The following is a 9453-nucleotide window of genomic DNA, read 5'->3' on the forward strand; positions in this document are numbered from 1 at the left end:
CTTCTCTAAACCATGCCATTTATTTATCATGTCACTTTCAGCTAAGGTCTTTATCTGGAGCAGCTTCTCAGTTCAAGGGTCAATTGCTCATAAAGCTAGGGGCTGCCTGGAGGAAGCACAAATAATATGGAGAGTAAGCTAAAATTAGTGCAAATGAGATGGCCTTTGCCCAAGGCAGCTCCTGCTCCTTTCCGTTTTTTCTGGCTGCCCTTTACTTAGTATGCTTTGTGTACCAGACACTACATTAAGCACTTTACAAGGATTACCTACTTCGTTCAGTCCTTGTAAAGTGGACACTGTTACTCTTCCCATTTGAAGGTTGGTTGGCAGAAACAGATGCTGTGGATCTACTCTCTCAGTGCATCCGTGACTGCTGCCAAAGGACTGAGAGGCTCAGGCATTTGACAAATATGAGGACAAGTGATTATTTTTACTAAGGCTTGGGAAAGGCCTAGCCAACCCTATCACTTTGTCCCTTGACTCTGTTTTGTTTTTCTTCTGAGCTTATTATTTATTGGTTAATCTATTTGCTTATTGTTTGTCTCCTGCTACTAGAATGTAAGCTCCTTTAAATTGGGGACTTTATCTGTTTTGTTAGAATGATGCCCAGAACAGGGTAGGTAGTCAATAATTATTTAGTATTAATGTAAAAAGGAAAACGGGCGTTTGTTGGTATGGGTGCAATGAAGTTTGTTTTGTTAAGAACATTTTGATAATGGGAGCCTGGGTTAAGCGTCTGCCTTTGGCTCAGGTCATGATCCCAGGTCCTGGGATCAAGTCCCACACTAGGTTCCCTGTTCAGCTGGGAGCCTGCTTCTCCCTCTGCCTGCAGCTCCCCTTGCTTGTGCTCTCTTTCTCTCTCTGACAAATAAATAAAATGTTTAAAAAAAAAAAAAGAAACTTTCAATAAAAGTGGTGTTAGACACTGGTATAGGTAAGGGGTGAGTGGCTCAGTTTCAGTGAGCAGGTGTAGAGCTCAGTTGGAAGCCCATCAAATATGGAGTCAGTGATAAAGACATTAAAGAGAAAGAATGAAAAAGAAAAAGATGGGTAGGGATTCATTCAAATTACTCCTATCAATACATATTGGGCACTTATGTGTCCCAGTATGTAGTCGAGGACACACTGGTTTGATTCAATGTGATAAAATGTAGAGGAAAGAGCAAAGGGGGATCAGAAACTGAAAAAATTTAGAAGAAACAGGACTGAAGAAGGCTCTCTGTAGGATATTAGTAAGGGCCTGGCCTTCTCTCCGAAGCATCTGTGTGAGTGATTTGTGGTATGTGTTAGGGAAAAGGATTACAGGAAGTTTCACACTAGAGAGACCTAGAGAGAATTTGACTCTGTTGCCAAGTTTTCAGAGTCAAAGAGGGCAAAGCTAATGTTTTCTACTGATGCAGGTCATCAAATATCATCCAGAAATGGAGAGCAACTTTGATTTAAAGAAAGAAAGAAAGAAAGAGCAAGAAAGAAAGAAAAAGAAAGGAAACAAACTAACAATTATGTAAAAATTAGCTCCCTGAGGGTAAATTTCTTGAGTGTGGCAAGGTTTAGAAAACCTGATAGAAAAAATAAACAAAATAAATTATCTTGGGCTTGGGGGCTGTGGATGGTGGAGTTAGGTGCTGCGTATTCAGCCAGTAGTTGAACCAGAACTCTTTGTCCAGTGAATCACTGTTTTTTTCCTTCGAAGATGAACTGTCAGCCAGACCTGTAAAGGGTTCAAGGATTCCTGATGGTCCCAACCAGAAATGTGCCCACTCTTCCTTCTTTGTCTCAAAGTCCCCCTTCTACTGTTGTCTACAGGGTTGCATTTCCTTGTCTGTGGGGCAGGGTGCATCTGGGGTCTGGATGCTGTAATCAGAAGAGACATTCCTGACTCCCACTCAGCCATGTTCCTTCCCTTTCTTTTGGTGTCAGCATTCTAGGGGACCAAATCCCAGGCTGGCATTTCTGGCCTTGCCTGAAACTCTCTGTGCTGTTCTAAAATATAATATCACTGTTATGTAAGTGATATAAGTCAAGCCAGGAACATGCAGCCCAGGGAAGAGGTACATTTTATGTTTTGATTTCTTCTTTTCTTTTGGTGAAATCTTGTTTTTCCCATCCCTGCTAGGGCAGAACCAAAGTCCACTTGGTGTGGATTGGGGAGGGAACCATCCTGCTTGACCATTTTAATCTGGTGCCTATTCCAGATGCCTAGCTGTTATAGAGAAGCCACTATGGGAAAGCACAGTGCTGGGAAGCTGGGGCTTGCACAGATGAAGTGCTCCAGCCCCCAGCCTGGCTCTCATGAGAGATTTAGCCAGGGCCAGGTCTCCTTAGTGACCTGGATTATAGATTTGATGAGACCTCACTGGATCACACAGTGCGTAGAGTCCTGAGTTTGGGGTGAGTCTAAATTGAGGGACTAGTTTTTGCCTAGTAGAAGGTTACATGTATTATTAAAGAGGCTATAAAATTGGTGTTATTTATGGGACCAGCCTTCTTCCAACTACTCAGGGTAGAAAAATTAGAGTCATTTAAAAATTTCTCCCATCCTTTATGCCCTAGATAGAAGAAGTCACCAAATCTCAATCAAGGATCCCAACAGTACCAAGAAGAAATGTGCCCACTGTTCCTCCTTTGTCTCAAAGACCCTCTTCTGTTGTCTACAGGGTTGCATTTCCTTGTCTGTGGGGCAGGATACAGCTGGGGTCTGGATGCTGGAATCCTGATTCTTTAAGACTAATCCCTCCCAGTGATTTCTACCTTTTCTCTCCATGCCCTGCCATCTCCATGGCACAGCTCATGGGCTGGGAGGCAGCTGGTGGAAGCTAAGTATGGATTCTGGAGAAAGACATTTGGGATGTGCATTTTGGCTCTGTCTCATGACTTGGATAACCTAAACTCTCTGTCCCTCAAGCTATTCTTATAAAATGGGATTGATAACACTCCTTACTTTAGGGCTATTGTGAGGATAAGGTGGAATGTCATTTATAAAAATGCAGGTGAATAAACAGTATAGTCCCAATTGGTCTTTTAGATGTGGCGATTAGTAGAGAAATGTTTATAAGGATGTGCACCAAAATGTTGATGGTGTATTTATATGGAGGTGGTGGGACTTACGGACTTTTTTTTTTTAAATTAAAATATAATGTATTATTAGCCCCAGGGGTATAGGTCTGTGAATCATCAGGCTTACAGTTCACAGAACTCACCATAGCACATAATAACCACCCTCTCCATACTCCCCTCCCCCTGGCAACCCTCAGTTTGTTTTGTGAGATTAAGAGTTTCTTATGTTTTTTCTCCCGCCCAATCCCATCTTGTTTTATTTTTTCCTTCCCTACCCCCAAGCCCCCAACTTTGCCTCTTAAATTCCTCATATCAGGGAGACCATATAATAATTGTCTTTCTCTGATTGACTTATTTTGCTCAGCATAATATCCTCTGGTTCCATCCATGTCATCGCAAATGGCAAGCTTTCATTTCTTTTGATGGCTGCATAGTATTCCATTGCATATATACAACACATCTTCTTTATCCACTCATCTGCTGATGGACTTCTAAGTTCTTTCCACAGTTTGGCTATTGTGGACATTGATACTATAAACATTTGGGTGCATGTGCCCCTTAGGATCACTACATTTGTATCTTTAGGGTAAATACCCAGTAGTGCAATTGTTGGGTCATAGGGTAGCTCTGTTTTCAACTTTTTGAGGAACCTCCATGCTGTTTTCCAGAGTGGCTGCGCCAGCTTGCATTCCCACCAACAGTGTAGGAGGGTTTCTCTTCTCTGCAACCTCACCAACACCTGTCATTTCCTGACTTGCTAATTTCAGCTGTTCTGACTGGTGTGAGGTGATATCTCATTGTGGTTTTGATTTTTATTTCCCTGATGCCAAGTGATGTGGAGCACTTCTGGACTTTTTTTTAAAAACCTGCATGTTTGTGCTTTTCCATATTTTTAAAATCTCCACAATGAAAATGTATTACTTTTGTACTAAAGATCATACATATGAATTAAAATTCCACCAAACCTTTAAGAATCAGTTGAGATGACACTTCTTTTATTGAAACTTTCCAGATGTTCCCATTGAGAGAGATCCTTTTCTGAACAAGTTACTGAATCACTCTGAGATGGAGATGTTCACCTGTAAAGTGGGGTATAATAAACTTCAAATGGGAAATATATATACACTATTATGATTTATAATATGCATATTGTAAATATACTCATATGTACACACTATTCTCTGTCCCTCCTTCTCTCTCTGGGATTTAGATATGCTTGACAATAGAAAGTGCTTAATAAATGCACTCTTCTTTTTCTGAATACTAGAAACATTTTATACCCCTCCTATAGCACTTGCTGTCTTTTGTTTTGTATTATGGTTTTTGTGAACTTCCTATATCTGCTACTAGGTTATAAGCCCAGTGAAGGCAACAGCTACTGTGTTCTATTCATCTTTGATCACCAGAGCTTAATATCTCTTTCACAGTAGCTGCGAAATATCCTTGTTGAATGATTGAATGCCTAGGTAAAGGAAGAGGCCCCAAAAGTATAAAGACATGCCCCTTTAGGGTTTCAGTTATGTACCGTCTGACTCTGGGCCTGCCTGTGTAGTTAATAAATGTTTGTCAATTGGGTGGGCTTGTGTGGTGGCAAGGACCTAGAGTTCTTATGAGGGAAGCTGGAGCCTGGGTGTGCATGCCCGGCCCACTGATGGTGTGCAGGTGTCTGTGAGAAGGTTGGTTCTTTGGAGTGGATGGAGTCTGAAACTCAGACAGTTGTCTAGGGCCAATCCCTTCCACTGTAGGAGCTGCCCCTGATTGCTAAGGAGAGAGGAGAGGGGATGGCAGCTGAAAGACAATGAAGGATATGAAACTGAAAGAGAGCTGGGATAAAAGTCTTAAGAGACTGAGGAGGAGCAGACAGTCCTGCTTTGGTAACAGGTTGTAGGGAATGATTTTCCTCAGGTTGGACTGCAGCATCACTGGCATCCATCCCCTGTTCTTGACATTGGCCCAGAAGGACTTCACCAGATATTCATGAGCGGAGCCAAGGCATCTTCATGGAGCTTTACGGACTTAGAGCAGAAAAGGAAGAAAATGAAGGAACCCCATAGTAGCTGAGAGGGCTGGGGAATACTGTAGTGAGTAAGCACTTTCTCAGAACTCCCATAACTGTTATGTGGGACTTCTCATGATAAATGGAGATTTTGACAGATTAAATGGAAGTGGGCAGAATGTGAGTAATGCTGGTTATCCTATTACTATGGTATTCTCTCCCTCTTGGCTAATGCCACCCAAGAAACAAGTGATATATATTATTATGTTCATTCATGGAGTGAAGAGTTAGCCTGAGAGAGAGAAGAAGAAATGCAGAAAGGAAAATGACTCATTCACGAACAGGTGTGCCAATGGAGACCCAAGACAGAATGGAGTTAAGCCCTAGATCTTACTATAGTATCCCTGGCCACTTATAGCTCAGGAAAACAGGGTGGGACAAAACTTCAGTATGCTAGTCCATTCACTAGGCTCCCAGCGGTTGCTGAGGCCTCATGCGATGTCAGTGGGGGCAGGGCTATGAAGAGGTAGGACTTTGAATGTTCACTGATATTTTCTCCAGCATCCTTTGCCAAAAGTTGTGACTATCAATGCCTATCTATTCTCTGGGATATTTGTCTTGGGAAGGAAATATCGAATGGGGCTGATATTTGTATGTATGTATATAGGTGGGCATGTATATTTATATATGTAGGTAGACTAAGAGGTAATAAAACATATTTTAAAATACCTGTTCTGTATATGACAAAATATTGATGGTATACTTGGTAAGACCAGAGAAGAACTACAAAAAAGAAGAACTAAAGCAATTAAATATTTGAATAGAACTTCAAGATAGCGATGAAGGACATGCTTCAGAAGATAGACAAAAAATATTTTTTGAGGACTTTCCAGATGTCATCACTGGTTCACATATATAATTTTTTCTGATTCTGTGAGAACACTGTGAGGTGTGGAGTATCAGGGTCCCATCTTACAGACGACCAAGTACATTGGGAGGGTAAAGAGATTGTCCAGAGTAAATGGCAGGAGGAGAACTGAACCTAGGTTTGTAGACTCAAAATCTCTTGTTCTTGTGATATTGCACTAATAAGCAGTGACATTTTTTATCTTATCTCTCATTTTTTTATTTTTTAATATAAGACATTTTATATATCTTAGATCTCATCATTCTATAAAAAAATCTGAGTGTTATTCTGATAGGAAGTCACTTTTCCTGAGAATGGCATTTATAGATGCATAGCCTGTTTCTCTGTGATGTCCAATAAAGCTTACGGACATAAAATTTTTCTAGAATATTACTGGGAATAAATTTAAGGTGATATTTTAATTGTTATTCTGAGCACCCTGTGTCCACTTTGACTTTGTATCCCACTGATGCCACCCACCCCTTCCACTGGGGGTTCAGAAGATAGCGGACTCCCTGGTGTAGAGGTGGGGGGCACTTCTGGAAGGTGGTGGAGGAAAACTTTAAAAAAGCTCTGGTGGTGCTCGCTTCAACAGCACATTTACTAAAATTGGAATGATGCAGAGAAGATTAACATGGCCCCTGCATAAGGATAACACATAAATTTGTGAAGCATTCCATATTAAAGAAGCAAGCAAGCAAGCTTGGGTGGCTGTGCTGGGCATGGAGATGCAAGGGAGGATTTGTTGCCCTTGGTTCTGGGAGTGATGTCAGCAGACAGCCTCCAGCACTCAGCCCCTTTGGGAGTTGCCTCACCCGTGGGCACGCATTCCAGGGGTTTGCCCACTTCCAATAACCGATTGAGGCAGAGGGTAAAAGTGCAGCTTTTTTGGGTCCATTGGAGGCCAACTCTGAGGGGTTATTTGCTCCAGCATGTCCCATGGAGTCAGCTGAGGCTATTGGACCAGCATCGCAGCCAGACTTCTCCCTGTGCCCACTGCCGCTTCCTTTCTCTCCCTTCCAGAGGTGTGGATCCCAGAGGCATTCCCTATTTAACATCCTGAACTCTAAACTCTTTCTCAGAGTCTACTTCTTGGAGAACTTGAACTGCAACAGTTCAGTTTATCTATGCTTGCTTTTGGAGCAGGGGTGGGTAATTTTCTGTAAAGGGCCAGACAGTAAATATTTCAGCCCTTGCAGTCCAACCCTGTCTTTGTAGTGTGAAAGCAGCCATAGATAATATGTGGATAAATGAGCATGGCTGTGTTCCAATAAAACTTTATTTACAAAAAGAAGCGCTTGGCTGGATTTGGCCATGTGGATATAGTTTGCCAGAGAATTACTGATTACTGAGAATAACTGATTCATTTCAGATGATTGGAGAATTCTGGCGAATTCCTGATTAATTTCTTCATGCCCAATATTGCATAAGTTACAAAGCAGCTCATTATTGTGCATAGTGAGTGCTGAATGCTGGATAAAGCAGTAAGATACACTCTTAACAGAGCTAACAGCCCACAAATACAGTTTCAACATAGGACAGATTTATGATCTAATGCTAGAAGGTACTTTTAGAGGTTGTCTTCTGCTCTAGGCAGAGCTGTTCCCCTTTAGCCTGGTTCATTAGCAACTTGGCATTCCCTTCTCAGGATCCATGGAGATGGAGAAAGAAGACTCCCAAAGGGAAGAGTGAGGGAAGGAAACGGCCCAGGCCTCTGCCAGCACTTTTGCCTATTATTTTGCTTCCTTCACACAAGCTGAGGGTATTTGTGTCCCTACTTTGCATAGGAAGAGATTGCCTCAGAGAGGGTAAGGAGTCTGCCCTGTGGAGCTTGTAAATAGTGGAACTGATTTTAAACCCAGGTGTGTGGGACTCGAGAGACCATGCCCTTTCCACCCCCACAGGCTGACCTGTCCGCTTGGCTTTGGATTGGAGAGAGTTCCTCTTTAAACCTGATCACTTCTGCCTGAGAGGTCTTGGCACAAATGTCTGGATCCTGGACCAGCTTTCATGGCTCCATTCCTGGGGTTCATTGGAGGCTGAGTTTCCACATTCTTGCCATTAGCCAGCTCTGGGCCGTGGCATCTGATGAGCTGAGGCTTTTGGATGCCTGGGCCCGGCTGGGTGGTGCTGGCTTTGAAGTTCACTTTCAGTCCTTGCAGGTATGAGCATGGTGGGGGCCCTGCACCAAGCCCTATCACCTTCCTTCTGTCAGGCAGCTGTCATCACCCCACAGGGCTTTTCTTCACAGCCTGTTGTCAGGACGCTGGCCAACTCCTTGGGAAGGTGAGAGAGGAAATTAGAAGGCTGGGGGCTGTGGGGGAATCCTACCATCGTTATGCTCTTACCTTAGGGCTGATGGAAATAACACTGCTCTGGCACCCGGAGAGCTGGCTGCAGCCCAGGCTCTGCTGCACATCAGCAGCGTGGTCTAGGGTGAGTCCGCTAATGTCTTTGAACTGTCTTTCTCACCCATGTAAGAAAGATAAATGTTCTAGCTTGCCTACCTACTGCATGGCGATGCTGTAAGGATCAATGTGAGTGAAACGACATGTGAGAGAAAACACCTAGAGAAGGCGGCAGGGCATAGTCCGGTGGTTCTTACATGTCAGTGGATGTTAGAACCACCTGGAGGGCTTGTTACAACAAGAGTCCTGGGGCCACTATCTGAGTTCCTAACTCAGGAGACGTGGGGTGGGGCCTGGGACTTTGCATTGCTAACAAGTTCCTTCCTCATCCTCCAATACCCTTTTCAAGTTTCTTTTCCGTGAAGCCTTGTTTAGGTAACATAGCTCTGGCTGCTCTGGCTGCTCTGGCCTCTGAACTTCGAAACTGGGCTGTCCCATGGTTTGTACTCCTGTGTGATGGCACCCATGATAAGCGCAGCGGTGGCTGCCTGGAGTGCTCTCTTGGGCAGGATACTGGAGCCGCATTCCGGCTCAGGGCAGAGTGCCGGCCCTTGTTCACCTATGTGTGAACAGGGAGGAGGTGGCATGCATAATAGATATTTGTCATCCCTGACTTAAAGACTCTGCTGTGTTTTCTGTGTCCTGGGCTTCTCTTTACGATTAAATTATACGCTTCTTGATGACAGATGCAATGTCTTTTACTGCTGTCTCTTCTGTAGTACTTGGCTTAGAACAAAACACCCTGAGCTCTGAGCTCCCTGACCACAGGTCTGTCTGTGTCCTGTTCATTTTAATTTCTGAAGACTAGCATAGGGCTGCCAGGCCATGGCAGTGGCTGTAATATGCTTTGCTCAGTCAAATAAGACTTTCAAATACTGGAAGAATATTCCTCAAGTTTTTGTGCTGGTCACAAGTTTAACAACAACAGACATGAAGCACTTTCAACCTAAGCTACATTATTGACACACTCAGCACTATTTCCTTAACCCCTGGCAATCAATGAACTGATAAGTCAGGCCTTGATTTGCAGACTGGTCAATTTTTGTGGTGAAAGGACTTCTACCCTGTTAATTTCAAACTTCTAA

General features: G+C 43.3%; 1 non-coding gene across 1 annotated transcript; it reads left to right on the forward strand.

Moving 5' to 3' along the window:
- The first annotated feature begins 6539 nt into the window (after positions 1 to 6539).
- On the forward strand, positions 6540 to 6646 carry LOC116600408. Its single transcript, XR_004289622.1, has one exon. It is a non-coding gene; the product is annotated as a U6 spliceosomal RNA (small nuclear RNA).
- The last annotated feature ends 2807 nt before the right edge of the window (positions 6647 to 9453 follow it).

The sequence above is a fragment of the Mustela erminea genome, chromosome 9 (genome assembly GCF_009829155.1).
Source record: "Mustela erminea isolate mMusErm1 chromosome 9, mMusErm1.Pri, whole genome shotgun sequence".
Classification (NCBI taxonomy): Eukaryota; Metazoa; Chordata; class Mammalia; order Carnivora; family Mustelidae; genus Mustela; species Mustela erminea.